Source organism: Thunnus thynnus, chromosome 8, assembly GCF_963924715.1.
Source record: "Thunnus thynnus chromosome 8, fThuThy2.1, whole genome shotgun sequence".
NCBI classification, from domain to species: domain Eukaryota; kingdom Metazoa; phylum Chordata; class Actinopteri; order Scombriformes; family Scombridae; genus Thunnus; species Thunnus thynnus.
In genome coordinates, this window is record NC_089524.1 from 7,131,647 (window position 1) to 7,148,723 (window position 17,077).

Genomic DNA, 17,077 nt, shown 5'->3' on the forward strand with positions numbered 1-17,077 from the left:
TAAACACATTGCAGCACATTGCAGGATATAAATGAAAAAGACAGGCCGTCCTCACTTTTTGGGTCTGTTGGCACCACTGAGACATAAAGCCAATCACCCAGCTGGACCAGTTCCACCATCCTGTATAGCATAAGCATATGGAGTGTCTTTTGGCAATATGAATTTATTCAGGGCAGGTTCAGGATAGATTTTTAATTTTCTCGGAAACCAGAAAATATCTGAAACATGTCAAATATAAATGATTTTATTTGGAGGAACAACAGAAAAAGCGTCTGTTCTTCTGTTTTGCATCTGATTTGTCTCAGGACCCAATACTTCTCTTTTGGAGGCCAAGTGGCCAGGCGACAAAACTTTCACATGCCTCCTTGGCCCTCACTGCTGCCAGTCAGTCCCATCTTGGTGAGTCAGCCCATATGGGAGCTGGCATGGAAAGGATTGTTCACACATGGTGGCCACTCAATGCCCATTTAGGCATCAGTGGCCCTGCCTTCACTCTCAGGGTTGTGGCTGCACAATGAATGGACAAAGCGTATATTTTATATTTCCAGGTCCAATTCAGGTTAAAAAAGTGGACATCTAGCATGTTGGGGAATGCCCTGATGTTGAGTGTTAAATCCTCTCCTCCACTCTGTTGAAGTCCACAAGGCTGGCAATGGGGGGCCTTGACATAGGGGACCTCTAACAGACGGCTGTGGTGTGAAGGGCAAGCTTAAGCTTAAGCTGAAAGCTGATGGTCTCAGCTGATGTTATCATCATGCAGAAGATGAACAACAACAGGAGGAGGAGGGCCTTATGAATGTAAATGACACTGCTAGAGAGGAGAAGAGGTACTTTTTAAGGTGTGCACTAAACATGTACTATGCATGATTAGACAAAGTTGAGCAACTGTTTACTAAGACCTCACATTCAATCAAAAGCAACTGTCTAAATAGAATAACAAGGCAGCTAATATAGACCCACATGAGTTCAGTTTGCATTCTAAGCCACCAAGCCAATATAAGCAGATAAATGATCTCAGTAAAGTTCCACCGGAGTTTATGGTGCAGAAAGGTATATGGTGTTGAGGATGAGAATTTTAAAAAGTCAGTTCATTAAAACACATAGGAGCAGTTTGATGGTATCTGTCCTGTCCTGTTTTCAGCACAAGTGTAGTTCTACTTAATTTTGTATTTTATCAAGAAATAGCAAGATGACATTAACTGATATTGCCTGAAAAATGTGGTACCCTGGCAGAAAATAGTATTTACAGTATGAAATGTGGTACAGTTGCAGTAGCTGACATGCACTAGTTTTTAGCTTAAACAGTCATCTTTCACATTCTTAACTGTGCCACTCCTTCAAATACAAAATAATGAGGCCAGGCCTGCTCAAATCTGCTGTCCTGTGGCAACCTTCTTTCACACACAAAAAGGCACAGTATGGGCACACAGGTTTACAGATTATCAGGGGGTGCTTTAACACAAGCATCAGTGCTACTGCAGACCATTAAATAGGGTCTCGGGTAGCAGCATGGGGTCATCTGTCTTCCTTTGACCAGGTGAGCAGCAGTGGTGGGTCTGAGACCAGGGCAGAGGGGGCTGGTGTTGGACTGCTGCTGTTTTCACTCTGTGTTTAAGCAACATGAAGTCCAAAAGAAAGCAGTGGCATTGGAAATACACTCACAGTGATGCTGTATTCCCATTTAAATTTTTCTTAATATTACTCTTCTGTCTCAATATTACTTAAATAACCAGTGTGTAGGACTTATTGGCATCCATGGGTTGCAGATTGCAACAGACTGAATACTCCTCCCCTCACCCCTCCCTTTCCAAGTGTGTAGGACAACTACAGTGGCCTTCAGGTGCCAGTAGCTACTCCCAAATTTATGTCATCATCTACGACCACATGGAGCAGCCATAATTCGTCAAGTGCTGAGGTTCCTTTAGATAGATAGATTTAGAAATTGCATTTAGTTAGCCAGTAAAACTATAGGTCATAGCTTACATGTAAAATAGCAAATATTATTGTTACTTCTTCCGCATTGTATTGCTAACGTTAGCTAGCTGCATTGCATGCTAATATAAGCTAACATTAGCAAAGTAATGGTAAAAAGCTACTTTAATCTAGGCATTTAGTCTGATAGTGACATAGCGTTAGCAGGATACATATCTTTTTTCTCCATTTTCAGAGTCAAAGACCAGATAGACCACGTAACGTTACGGCGGTTAGAGGGAGAGGGAGAGAAAGAGGGCGGAAAGGCAAAGATGGTGGAGCAATCAGGGCCAGGTGAGGGAGGGGAATTACCAGAGCGTCAGTTTCAAGAGAAGAAGAGGAGAGAGTGGAAGCCCTCCAAAGGGACTGAAAAGAAGTAACGAAGGTTTGTATTTATAAAATTATTTTGTTATATTCCTACCTGATCTGCATGATATGAACAATACCAGTACAACACCAAGTGGTATTTACATAGCAGCTCTTTGCTTTACATGTAGCAATGTTACTGTAGTCTGTAGTTTGATGTGTTATCACAGTGTAATGTGAGTCATTGCCTGGGAAACATAAGCAGCACTACTGAATGATTATATAAATACTATATAGGAACAGTATCATGTAGTGATATTTTCACACATTTAAACCCATGTTATTGTTTTAAACATGTTGGGGAAATGCTGGACAGCCTACACACCCTAATCTGCAGTGCCATTACCATATTGCCAACATAATATCATGCAATTTATAAGCCTTATCTGTGTTTTTCCTGTATTTTATTTCTTCAAAGACTTCTTCAAGAGATGAGCCTGGAGGAGCACAGGGAGTCACCCGCCCAACTGCTTGAGAGGCAGCCTAGGCTACTTTTTGATGCCTTGATGATGCATCAGCACAGGCATAGTGCCGCACCTTTTGCTGGAGTGCCAGGGGTACCATGGTGTACTATAGGGATATGCCTATGTACCAGGGAGAGGAAATGCTGTGGCCAGGAGCCAGACAGCTCTGTGAGCCTACTACCACCCTTCTCCCAGTACTGCCTTGAAGAAGGTTTTATACGCACTCACAGGCAGTACTGGGAAAACACTATGGTATTAGGCCAAATAAGGGATCCTGGGGATGACAACTGGGAGTACCCTTATGCAGCCTATTGATATTTTATCTATTGGCAACATGGTTCTTTAGGCCAGGGATACTGACTTGTCATTGCCAGCCACTGAGTTTGGAAGATCAGGGACAAATTCACTGATCCCCAAGCACAGTTCACTGGTTTCACATCTGGCCTCTGAGTTTCCTTCCAGGCCTTCTGGCATGTTCATACAGTACCACAAGTACTCACACACTTGCCTGTTCATCATCAAGGCATCAAACCTAATGCTATTTATTTGTCCCATTTTTGATAGTTTATATATTATTATACTTGTTCTTCTGTATCTTTTCTATATTTTTTGTTTATATATTCATATTCTATGTATTTATGTTTGTTCTATTGACGTTTGAATTTAAAGTGCAATAACTAATGAATAAAACATGATAATCAGATACACTTGCTGTATTTATTGCAATGATATATATATATAAACATGTATTTATACAATAAATATAACAGTACTTCCCTGCAGTGTTAGTACATTTTCATTACCACCTGAGGTTATAATGTATATTTTCATTTCAGGGGACTGCTGTACTTTACAAGTTTGAACCATAAAATGAATGTAAAAATCCATCTTTTTCAATCTTGACAATAAAAGGAGAAATGCTGGCACACAACCATAAACTCACAGCTTTTAGTGTACAAACAGACGAACATTTTGACAGCTTATTCCTTCTTCATCAGAATCAACTCGGATAAAGACAGAATAGGCTGTCAAAACATTTGTCTGTATAAACACTAAAAGCTGTGAGTTTATCATCAGTTTGCTCCAGCTCTTTAATTCTATGGTCCTGCCTGAGAAGCACCTTGATTCAACTATTTATTGTTGGATGAGGCATAGTGAAGTCGTATCTGGATCATTCCAAATGAGCAGCTGCATAGAAAACTGATCCTGTTGAAGCCGGTGCCATTACCCATTAATTTAATATACTACTTTATAGTATTTATATGGTTTTGTGAAAATAATGCTTTTTCACCAAGAGTATGAGTTACAGGGTAAGTTAATATGCTATAATAAAGGCAAATAAATGTGTGTCACTCACCTAGACCTCTCCTGACTTGTGTCTGCACCACTTCTGATGTTGCTGGTGCAGGTATGGGGGGGGCAGCAAACTGAGCTCTCTGGGGTCATCGGGGCAAAGGCTCCTCCTTCGAGGCATCTCCCCTCCACTTGTGATTCTCCTCTTCCTTGATTGCAACTTAGAGATGTATCCATAAGTTTATATGCTGTGTCTTCTGGCATTTTTCTGTAATTATACAAATTTCAACCATTTAATATCAGTTATTCATTATAACAACTGACAACCTTGAGTGCACATGTAAATAAATAATCACTTGCAAACAAAACACTGTAGAAAATGTGTGTGTCAGTGCTGTAAATGGGGATATTTCAAATGTAAAATGTACATCTTCTTTGCCTTCAGCTGTTTTCATTGTTGGTCTGTTTCAGTGGGAATTATAGTCTAGAGCAACAAACAGAACTCTTGCCTCATAAACTGGGGGACTGAAAGCATAGTGCTTGCTAGCATACATCAGAATATGATTCTGCAATGCCTCTAGGCCTGCAGTTGATCTGATTGAACAAAAACAAATATGTATATATATATATATATATATATATATATATATATATATATATATATATATATATACACATATATATATAATTAAAAAAATAAGCACAAATAGTTATATAATGTACATCTGTGTGAATCATGTTTCCACACTTTACCAGAAGTGCAGATATTTATGTATGTCCTTCTGTCAGCACTTATTGAGAACAATGTCCACTAAATCTTTGTGGCACTTGGACTCTCTCTGGATCCACTCCTTTCCACGTGTTTCCTCCAGGTGCCCATGCTGGCAGCTTCCCATAGTCCAGATGTGAATGTCACAGACATGGTGAATGATGCCAACCCATAGTGGCGGCAAAACCTAAAACAACACTATAAAAATTTCCTTCATATGGAAATGAATGAACATACTAAGAGAAAACATATATACAATGCTCGATAGTGTCAGCTGTCTTACAACACCACCAAAAATGGTTTATGATGTCTTTCAGCCAGTTGAGAAGAATGGATTGTCCTTTTATCTTTGCTGACTTGAGGAGAGAAACAAAACATACATAATAATGTAAGACATAGGTATTCAGCCATATTCCATAGAGGGCTGAGAGTATGCAGATTTTCATCCCAATCAAAGACTACATGAGATGATTGAATTGATTAACACACCTTCAGCCAGAGAAGAGGTGCTAATCAGTGAAATCAACATTTGTTGACTTTGATTGGAATGAAAACTTACGTACTCTCGGCCATCAGTGGTACATGGTTAACAGTGGAGGCTGGTCCATCGAAGCAGAAGAGGTTGCTCCTCCTCTATTTTTTGCGAGGCAAGAGGGAGATCAAAATATTAAAAAATAATATATGGTTGAAATAAACCATTACTAAATCTCAGTATTATTTATAAAATATTTTTCTCTCTTCATTGGAAAAAATCAAAACAGCTTCTCTCTCTGTCTCTTTGGTTGCTAATTTAATCTCTGATGGTTAAATGTCTCTGTGGCTGTTTTGTGAATTTATCTCCTTAAGAATGCAGCAGAGATCATATAATGTGCTGTAGGTAGTTTGCTTGTTGAAGTTACAGTGAGCTGTGTGGTCTCACTCATTCATTTGTAATCCCGTTTTTAATTGAGTGGTTGTTCAGTCACCTGTTGATGTTGTGTAATTTGTGAATGAGTGTGCAGGAGGTCTGGCTGTTTGCTTATGACAATTTCTTCATTGTTGGTTTTTAAGATGAGCCTTGTATTTAGTAATAAGCTTAAAGTAAGTAGAATAACAAATGTTAACATGCTGTAGACTATATTTTATATGTTGTGCATATAGATAAGAGTGTGTAAGTCGTGCATTTGATACACGCATCAATACTTTCTGATGTGAACCTACACTTTAAGATCTGTGAATGTTTTTAGTGTTCAGTCTGTCTAGTGTTCAGCACTGATCTGTACCTGTATCAGATTATAAGCTTTGCGGTACTTTATGTATTCCGGTGTACTAAGAAAATACCTAAGAAACACATGTAAATCATGTGATATGTTGTCTGTTTTTGATGAGAACATAAATCTGTCACAGTAGAACAATACTATAAATTTGAGTTTAACTTTGTTGGTAAAATGACACATTCTGATCCACTGCACGATTAAAATGAGCACTTCTTTGTTTAGAAACAATATGTATATGCTTAATGTCTTTAAAGAAGCAGCCTTTTCACCACTCAGGGGTTTTTGTTTTTGTAAGAAAATTGTTTTATTGGCATATGAAATTGCCCCCCACCCCTCTGATTTCATCAGATAGGGGGACAATGATATAGTATGATGCAGTTTGTTGTAAGATTCCATGTTGGTTTTCCTCCTGTCTTCCCCAATTTCTTGAGTCACCAGCCGCCACTGATGGTTAAATACCCCTGATGTAAGATATAGTCACTTTATGATGAATATATAGGCAATAACATGAGCCACTTATTAAACTTACAGCAACTATTTTGTGGCCAGGCTCATATCTTCCTTTGTCTGCATCTGTAAAATAAGGAATCATTTAATATTACTACAATATTTTAATTATCTTCTAACACATGTATTCATACATTATATCAGATGAGTACTTACTCATAAGGGCTCTGATCTGGGCATGAGCATCTGTGCAGATCTTCACCTGCTTTATCTCTGATGTCAGCTTGTCCACAGTCTCGATAAAACCCTCCTCCATGATGACAGAGTTCCAGGATGTCTGTCACTTGTCTATGGTGGCAACATGAATTATCTCCTTGGTGTCATTCTCCATGATGAGGTAGCTGCAGTGTTGTGCACAATGGCCTGGCGAGTCATTTCTGCCATCCACTGAAAAAAAGTAATGAAAATAAAATCCAAAAATAAAACATACGAGTTAGCTGCTTACATACAATCACATTTCCATTGCCTAATGTCTTCAATAGTTATATAACATGGTAAAGTTTAAGTTACATACCTAGGACAACAACATCTTTCCCTTGGTCCTCAGTCGTCCTCTCTTCCCAGAAGTCCTTTACTTTGTTTACACAATAAGTGTCCTGAATAGAGAAGAAGGTGTTCTTGCTCACCATCCCCATGTTCATAAATTTGAACAAAAGGGCAACCTTTTCGTAGTTGTTTCCAGACTACAAAACGTTGAGAAACACCCCAGGTTGCATCCCAAACATCATTACAGGCTGAGAATTCCACCTCCACAAGCTGTGTCCATTGGGACAGATCTAGAAGTCAAATAAAAGTAATAATTGCATTTGGCATATATATTTCACTGGAAAATGGCATTTTTATGTGACCATACAGCTATGATATGTTGTCAAGACTTATCCATTCGCCACTCTCTCGGATATGATGTTGATCTCAAAGGGGGCAACGCTGTCTTTAAAAAGCCTGTACATTTATCAACAGGCAGGATCAGAAGTGAAGCTCTGGCACCTATGATGCCATCTTCACAAATGACATGCCGTGAGCCTGGGTAAACAGGTGCCTGATCACAGGGAGAAGGTTCAACAGGATGGTCTTCATGTGCAGGCTGGTCATGCACAGTATGTCGATTCCAATAACTGGAAGTCGATCAATAGATGATGCTTTCTTTAATGATCCACCCATTCTGATGAGGCACAACATGAATGCATATATGTAAAAATTTGTAACAAAACAGACACCACGCAACAATAGCAGAGTAAAGACCGTCCGATAACACATCGTAAACAAATTGGTGGAAGATACTCTTCATCAGAGCTGTCATCTTTCTCTCCATAATTCTTTTGATGAGAGTAAGGCGAACCTTCATCTGCCAATAAATTATGTAAAGAATGACATATTCAGAAAACAATAACTTCCATAAAGACAACACTAAATGGTAATAAATGTCATTAGGAAGCACTACTTACAGACTGTTCAAAGCGTCATTGAAAATATTTTCCTCCATGTCCTCTTCAACAAGGCTCATGACATGTAAGCTGTAGAAATAAAAACATTAAAAAATATAAGTTACGAATATATACAAAACACAAAACATGCAAAAAACATATGACAGTTGAACTATTTACCTTTTGTTCAAGGCCCTGAATTTCTGTGGCTTCTGCAATGACATTCAGATGCTCCATCTCTGTAATAGAGAACATGTTCTATACATCACATATATGGAGATACAACAGTAAACATAAACTTAGAAAAAAAACCCCTTTAATCAGCAACTTTTCTCTTTGTAATCAGACATATTAGGACAGCACAATTACCCACTAGAAGCACCAATGCTAGACACTGCTGAAGCTGTGACTTGCAAAAGTTTTCCCTTCAAGGGAGTCAATGTTGCGGGACCTCTCTCATAGCTGGAGAAACAACATCAAGAAATTAAGTGCTACATGACACAGTCGCATACCCCTGTAATACAATCTGTAACATCCTAAGGTGCAAAATAAATCAACAACAGCTCAACAATTATAAGGTCAGCTACAGGCATGACCTTGGGCATGGATAGATAACAACCTGGAAAATCTTTGCCAAGTGTCTGTGACTATGCCAGAGTAGACAACAAAGAACATCAATTTTACAAAGGGTTAGTCAGCAGAGGCCCATGGGTCCTCTCCATTCTGTTCACTTGGATGAACAAAGAGCCCAAAGTGTACCAAATTGTTGTTTTTTATATCTCTTGGAATAGAATCTGAACAAAAAGTACTACTTATATCCATTAATGGGGGCTGTGGGCACACAATGCAACCTTTGGCAATGGCTTTTACCCTGTGCGTCATCAGATTCCACCTATGTGCGCAGTAGAAAAAGCAATGAAAAACCACTACATTCCACTTTTTTGAATACAAATGGAGCAAGTAAACAACATAATTTTCACTTTTGATAGGCACTGCACAGAGTTTTGATTTAATAATAATAAGCAAAATGAATAAATAAAAATTTTCCACCAGGATTGTAAAATGTGAAGTTTGGCTATGTTAGTTGTTGGCTGACAAAGTTTTTTGCTTAACATTAAACCTTTATTGGCAATAATCCTCAGCAGCTGGGGGGTGATCTCGGTTATGTCACTGGGTAATTTGGGTCCAAATAACAAAGATGAATTCTAGTTTCGGCGCATAAATGTAAAATCACAATCCTGGTAGCAATTAGACATGTTTCAACAGTGACACGGGGAAAAAGGTGACTTTTGTTGGTAACTATGCCCATGTTCTAGCTAAAACTATCAAACAACAAATTGCATTTAGATTGATAGGCTAAATTACCTGTCCAGCAGAGAACAGGCAACTTCGGCGTCACTCTGAAAACATTTGTCCCTTATCAGCGATTTCCATTTGGGAAAGGCCAAGCCAATGTTTATCCTTGTTTTCTGCCGTCACCTGTCCCGATTTCATTTTGCTTCTGGATGCTTTTGCTTCTTTGATGATGAGGATTCACACTCCCTGCTTTTTCTTGTGCCAAAGAATAAGTATGATCCTCCATTTGTCAAAATTTGGGTTCTCAAACGTCCCACAACATAAAATGGTTAGCCAGCGCCAGCAGCCAGTTATTCCTCTTCTTTCTCCTTCTTTGTCTTACAACTGGTATGTTCGTGCCACCAAACTCAAACTGCTACTTCAACGTAAAAACATGAAAGGCCCTCTCTAGAGCCAGTTTTTGGTTTATCTATTCTGGACTACTGAAACATGGTGGTGCAACATGGCGGGCTCCGTGGAAGAAGACCCGCTCCCTATGTAGATATAAAGGGCTCATTCTAAGCTAACGAAAACACAATGATTCTTAGTTTCAGGTGATTATACACTAATTAAAACATAATGATGAATATTATATTCCATTTCTGCTAATAGATCAGACTAAATTCTACACACTGGTCCTTTAAAATATAAACAAAGGAATCTCCCAGACAATGAAACAATCCTATAGGTTTATATTGTAGCCACCAGTTTCAATTAGAAGAAGTCAGTCAGAGGCGAAAATCAGAGTGGTAATGAATTGAAAACACTTTGTTGTTGAAGTTGTAAACAAAATGAAGTGCCACAGTTGCTGAATTCACTCGAAAGTGACCCAGAAATTAAAACTGAACTGATTGACGCTGCAGATTGTAAAATCAGTTTTCTCAACACCATAATCTTTAGCTTTCGCTGAAATGCACCTTGGGAGTCGTAGTTATCTTCTGCCTCGAAATTTTTATGTAAACAGTCTTGGACCTTCGACTTTTTATCAAAGAACCTGGTATTTTTGAACGCAGTTCTTCATCTTTAGTACTGAAACTGAGTTTCATGCCGATCTAAGTCTTAGAAGAGCTTCAACTGTCACTTAACGTTGTCTAGGGGAAAAAATGAAACAGATTTTAACTTCCAGAACCAGGAGCGCCTGAAATAGCTCCCTTCTAATTTGCAGCTCTATACCTCGTGATTGATGATCCAACTGAATCAGTCAACAAAGAACTATTTGAACATGTTGTTGTTGTAATGGAGCTGAATAAAACTAAGTGACAAGCACTGTCACCACTACTCACAAGGTTGATGAGACTTATCCTGGTGAGTTGGATACATGGATGTAGATTTGTGTGAGCAGAGATAAGTGGTTGAAGTCTGTAGTGGCTTGTTTGAAATAGAGTGCTGCGTTCACACAAAGGAGATTTCACTGATCACACTGGCGGTTTGATAGCTAGAGGATGAAAAGTCCCTAATAGTCTATTGACTGGATGTGAATGCCTCTTTTAAAAAGTTGTCAGATGTTTAACTCTCCCTATTTCTGTGCCCCCTTTTTGCTGATTTGTTCTTTAAACCTCCAAAACCTTTGACTTTTTTACTTAGCTTTCCTCCTCTCCTATTTTCTCCCTTTGCTCTCTCCTTCCCTCATCACCTTTACTCTTTCTTTTCATCATTTATTCCTATATTTTCACCCTTCTCAGTCATATCCTGCCCTGTCACTCTCTTGTTTTACTCCTTATAGACTGCGGTCTGCTGTAATAGTAATTTTAACTCAGCCCCATTTCGACTGCCACAAAAACATTGAGATAACTTCATTCAATCTTATAGCCAAATGTTAATGACAGCATTTAACATTTATAGGCAAATGTTAATGATAGTATTTAACATCTAAACGGTCTCTGTTTTTCAGTGGGCCATACTGATAATTGCACATTAAATCCGCTGTGATTATTCTGAAATAGACTCAGAACACTCCATCAATCCCCAATAATCATTTTCTGGAAGTACTCATTTAGATTTGAAAAGGGTATTTAAACATTAGCAGAAGGCTGTAGGTTGAAATTAAGTATGTGGGTGGAGGCAAGTATAGAATCAGGTGTTGATCTTTGTGTGATGTTTATGTGCCACCGTTGCCTCTCCAGGTGGCCGTTTAATACCGCCTTAAAACGCTATCTGGTTTAATTCCACAACTCCTCCACTCAAATCCTCTTAACTGGAGGTAGTCACTCTCTCCATGAATCTAATTATATGGGTAAATATTCCCGGATTTCTTGACAAAATGCACCCAAAAGCCTCTCACCAACAACTGCAGCTTGAAATTGAAGCCAATGTTTTAAGTGCAATACCACTGACGGTCACTAGATGGCTGGCTCCAAATTATCCCCTAGGTCCAACAGACTCCCATTCAGAAAGTGTCAACTTCTCTCAAGATATTCTAAGCCAATACATTTTTTTTCAACAAGTCATTATGGTCTCAGTCTCTCAGTTCAGACCCCCTAATAAGTGTGCTGGTGGTCATTTTGGAAATTGTGAGAAACATGTGGTTTGGGTTGAAGTTACTACTTCCTTAAGGTTAGGCAACCTACTATGTCATGGTTACAATAATAACCACGTGTTTAAGGTTAGGGGATGATTGTCGCCATAGATTTTAAAAAACAGTCTTGACTCACAGTCAGAAATGTGAAACTCGTGATTGGAAATGAACAGCGATCTCACATGGCAAAGTCCTCTGTTTTGTTGAACCACCCGAACTCTTCCAAATGTGGACTCCAGTCATAATTTCTGCACAAGCTAGATGGCATCTGTCACTTAAACTTAAAGCATGATTAAACTTTTTAAAGGCTATGTTTAGGCACTCACAACACTGGGATAAGTTTAAAGAAAGATCATTGTCTTCGTTAAATATTGAAACAGTCAACAGTGACTTCAAGCACAAGACAGGATGTGTTTACTTTATTAACATTTAACCTAAACCACAATCTTTTCTTTATCTCAACAGTGCTTTTGTTAACTAAATTTAACCACATGCAAGACTCAGAATGCAAATTTCGGTGTCACAGTCAGTGCAAATTAGCACTTTGCTCCATTGAAAAAAATGTTCTCACTAAACATAATCCAGGCAGCGAATCCCTGTTCCTCAAAAAGTAACTGGCAAAACAAATTAGTAGTAAATAAACATAAATTCCAGGAGACAGAGTTGGTTGCCTAAACCTTACCATGGAGGTTGCAAATCAGGAAATGCTCAAGTGACTCATTTGCGACTCAATTTTGTCAGTAAGCTATGATGACTTGTTGTTTCTCAGTCACACCACTATGAGCTTTGTCACATATACTGTATGTGAACACTGCTGATGCCTCTGCAAACTGCTCCACTGATTTCCTCCCCCTTACAAAATCCCTGTCAGTCTGATTCCCATTACTTAGCAGACCTGTTACTTCACAGACCCCCTGCCATTTTGTTGAAAATTCCCCATACCAGTGTCTCCAAGGGTCGGTCCTCTTTTTCCTCAGCTGCAATTGGCTAAGATCTCTAAAACTGGTTTCATTGCTGTATGTTTTCAAGGTCTTTGTAATGGATCTTACCTCACACACATGCTCCAGTGACCTGTCTTGTTAAAACTGCTCCATTTTGGACTTGTTCCCTTTTTTTGATTTGTTGGCAGTCTCTGAAAATGATAATATGGCTGTTTGTTTGCTCCAGTACTGAGTCATTCTTTAGATATATCTGCATATTAGCTCCCAGGCTGGCAGAAAAGCACCTTGAGCTCTACCTAAAATCCACTTTAACTCTGTGACTCTCCAACTTAAATCAGCTTTAACCTCTTTTTTAAAATTTCCCCAAGCCCACACAGATACATCTACAATTCTTGACCTGTTAATACCGCCTGTCTCTCTCTGTATCTGCTTGGCTGTCTGTGACTTTGTCTGTCTATCTCACTGCCTCTCTTTGAGACCCGCTGACTCCTGGTGATTTTTTCTCCCTTTATGGCTTGTGTCTTTTCACTCATTTGTCTTGTTTTTTTTTTTCTTCCTATCCCTTTTAGTGTCTTTACCTTTCTTTCAGCAAACAACAACAGTGCTCCACTGCTTACCAAACACTGCATTTATTTGGTGCGCACATCTGCTCTTTCCAGTGAAGCATTGCCCTGACAAGTGTTGTGTCAGCCTCTATTTCCCATGCGACACTAAAGGAGATTGCAATTAACAGAACAGAATGGGTAGAAATAATGTGCTGGATGTTATGTTCTTTTATTGTCTTATTAAGAGAGACAAAGGCTGAGGTTAATTCTCCATGTGGAGATGGCTGAATGTCACTCCAGCTGGTCTAGCTGTGGGTGTGGTGTTACCGAGGCAAAGCTCGAAGGGCCTCTCTGCGATTCATCCATCATTATTCATTACTTAGAAAACAGACTGTGGATCTACAGAACAGGATTGTATAGAGATTATGTTGGACCGGCTATTTGCATAGTCCTTCACTCATTTGTGTGTTAAGTCTTTCCTAAGGTCTTAGATACAAGTCATTGTAATGGTGCAACCCAGTTTAGTAAATAACTGAACTAGTTTAAATAGTTACTATTATAACTAGTATTGTTATTTACTAAATTGGGTTGCCCCATTAAAGTTTAAGAATTGTCTTACTGAGTGAAGACTTTAGTAATATATAAATCAGGTAACAGCTGTAGCATCGTCCAGTCAAAATCCATCAATGTGTTTCAGAGCGAATATTACACTCAGTTAATTAGTCTGATGAGGTCGCCATTGTATTATTTTTTTGAAATGTAACATAAAATCTTCCAGTTTACATTGTTATTAAACAATGTAATCTGTGAAATAGCTTCTTGTTGATTAAAACAATAATCACATTTTAAAAAGTTATTTAAAATATTCCTTACATCATTAGTAAACTACATTTTGATCAAGTGTCAGTTATATGTCGACAAAACTGAATATTCTCTCTTTTCCTCTTTAACCTAAATGGGTTTATTAGCAAGCTAACGTTAGTTTTGTTAGTTCAGTTACGCAACAGTTGCACCTGGCAGTGACTGGGTGTATTTGACAACAAATGTGTTTGTAAGAACTAGTTCATGGGGTGCAATGTGTTTTAATTTAGCGATGCATAAATCTCCTCTTTTATGTTATGATTAATTTGAATTTATGAATGAGGGCTAATTTGTGTCCCAGTGGAAAAGTGATCAGGTTTCCAAGTTGGGTCCACTAATGCGGATTCATATTTTGATTTAAAAAGCAGTTAGATGCTAAGACTGTGCTGTTATTCAAAGTAAATCAAGGACACTTGTAAAAGACTTGTGGTTTCTGATGGGCACAAACTGTGAGGAGTCCCACCACTGCCACCATAAAGAAGTCATAATCCAGCCCTGACACCACACATCCTTGGCCTGTATCCTAGTACTGAACCAGGGGGAGGCAGCCAAAATATTATTCCCTCTGATGCTTTCATGCTAGTCCAAAGAAATCTATGTATGATTGACACATATTTACTTGTTTAGAGGAATGCATAGAGACTTGAGCACATGAGAACATGGACACCTAAATCCTCCATGTGCCCTCAGTAGATTAGCACAGATTAACCTTTTAGTAGAAAAACATTTTTCTCAGCAGCCTTCAGATGAATATATTTTAATGATAAAGCATTGTGCACTAAATACAGCAATTTAGCCAGATTTATTGTTAAATGACCATGTACTAATCAAACTTGTTGATTTTAGCTGTGCAGTCTCCTATCAGCCAATATTTTCACATCCTAGGAAAAGAAGAAGGTCTTTTGCTATGATTTCAGATCCATAATTCAAAACAGGAAATATTTGTTTAACCTTATTTATATGGCTGAGTATCAAACCTCAGTACTTTTTGGTACATATTGAAAAGCATCTGTAACACTGAAAACCAATGTTTGGTCAGACTCGTAACTGTTTGCTTATTCTTTGATCAGATAGTTTCTGATTTTATTCAAATTTTTGGGACAATTTCAGGATATGCTCTGTAAGAAAATAAAAGGATTATGTTCACTGTGTAATTAGACAACATTTAACATCCGAGAACTTTTGTTGTACTCCTTTTATTAAATGAGAAAAGGGTTGGAAGAAAAAACACTTAAAGTCCCTGTATTTAGCATTTATAAGCTGTATACAAACATTTAATGAATGGTTTATTCACACTGTAATGTAAGAAGATATAAAGGCATTTAAAGTGTTTATTAATGTACAGTATTGGTAAACAATTACAACTTCTCCGATGGCATTTTATATTATTGCAGTTGTGTTGTACTATATTGTCATTCATTTATCTGTTTATACAGCAGCCTCAACTCATGGGTGCCTACAGGAGGTAGTATACACTTATATCTGCTTACAATCACATTATGGTGCATTATAAGCCATTTATTAACTGTTTATAAACTGCTTATGAAATCTAAATAGGTAGACTTAAAGTAGAGTTTTACAGAAAAACTTATTTCTCAAAGTAAATTGTCCAAAGAAAAAAGTATTACTTTAATATTGTTACCAAAACACTCAGGCAATTATAAAAATGTAACATTTTTCAAATGATACCCAGCCCTGGTTTGAACTATTTTATACCAATTTAACAAAGCTCATCAACAAACATCATTTAAATTAATTACTTACAATTAAGCCTTTGATTAGTCTCATATTACCATTATAAAAATCACATTTATATGCTACTAATTTGCAACAGTAAATACATTTTTGGATAACTGTAATGCCACCCAAATTACATTTTTGTATCTCCTAAGTTGCAAAATGTTAATGTTTCATGTGTTTGCAAATTTACAATGTATTTCAGCTCTTGCAACACAATATCTGCAAGTAAAGCATGATTAACATTTTTTTTCTAATTCTGTTTAGGGACTTGGTTAAAAGTGAGGAAAGATTGTGGTCTTGGTTAAATATGAAAAAAACAATATGTGCTGTTTGTCAGTGAACAGCTCTTTAGAGATTAACTGTCTTGCTCAAGGACTCTTTAATGGTTTTGACTCGGTTTAGGGAAGGAGCATTATTCACACACTTTTCCTCTGGATTGATGACCTTCCAGCCCACTTCTCCAACCTCAGATCACCGCTACGCCTGAAGTCAGTCCTCTGATGTGTTTGACCCCAAAAGTCACAGTCTGCTTATTGGTTAATTCATTGTGGTAACGTGCTAATTTGAATGTCCAGCAAAGCGTCGATGCAAAGCTTCTGACCTGTCTTTAACCTCAATTACCTTCTTGAGTGCTTTGGTGTCATTACAGGCACTTATGGAGAGAAAACAAAGAAGATTTACTAGATCTGAACTGACAGACATAGTTGACAGACAGTATTATTTTAGTGATCAAAGAAGTAATATGTGAGAAACATGGTGGATTTAGTGTACAATTTTTACCACATGGATGTCCATGTTTACACTTTTGACTCTTGCATTTGGATTCTTTCTGCTTTCTTCTCTAGTTTTTGATGAGCAAAGGTATCTACCTCTCTTCCTGTCTCTCTCTCTTCCTAATTCCTCCTCTGCAATCCTGTAGATGTCAAGTTATTTCTCTCTCTGTCTCTCTCTCTGTCAGTCTCTCCTTGCTTCTGCTCTTCACTTCACTTTCCTCTCCAATCCGGGCATGAGTAAAGGTCAGTGGTGTCTGCTCTCTCCTGTTGTGCTGTCAGCGTTCATGTCTGTTACTGGGGTACTTATTAGCTCTGGC

The 17,077-nt window shown here is 38.1% G+C and overlaps 1 long non-coding RNA gene across 1 annotated transcript; it reads left to right on the top strand.

The window, feature by feature from the left end:
• The first annotated feature begins 245 nt into the window (after positions 1 to 245).
• LOC137188423 (uncharacterized) lies at positions 246 to 3,504 on the top strand. Its single transcript, XR_010929401.1, has 2 exons — positions 246 to 2,356; positions 2,756 to 3,504. It is a non-coding gene; the product is annotated as an uncharacterized lncRNA (long non-coding RNA).
• The last annotated feature ends 13,573 nt before the right edge of the window (positions 3,505 to 17,077 follow it).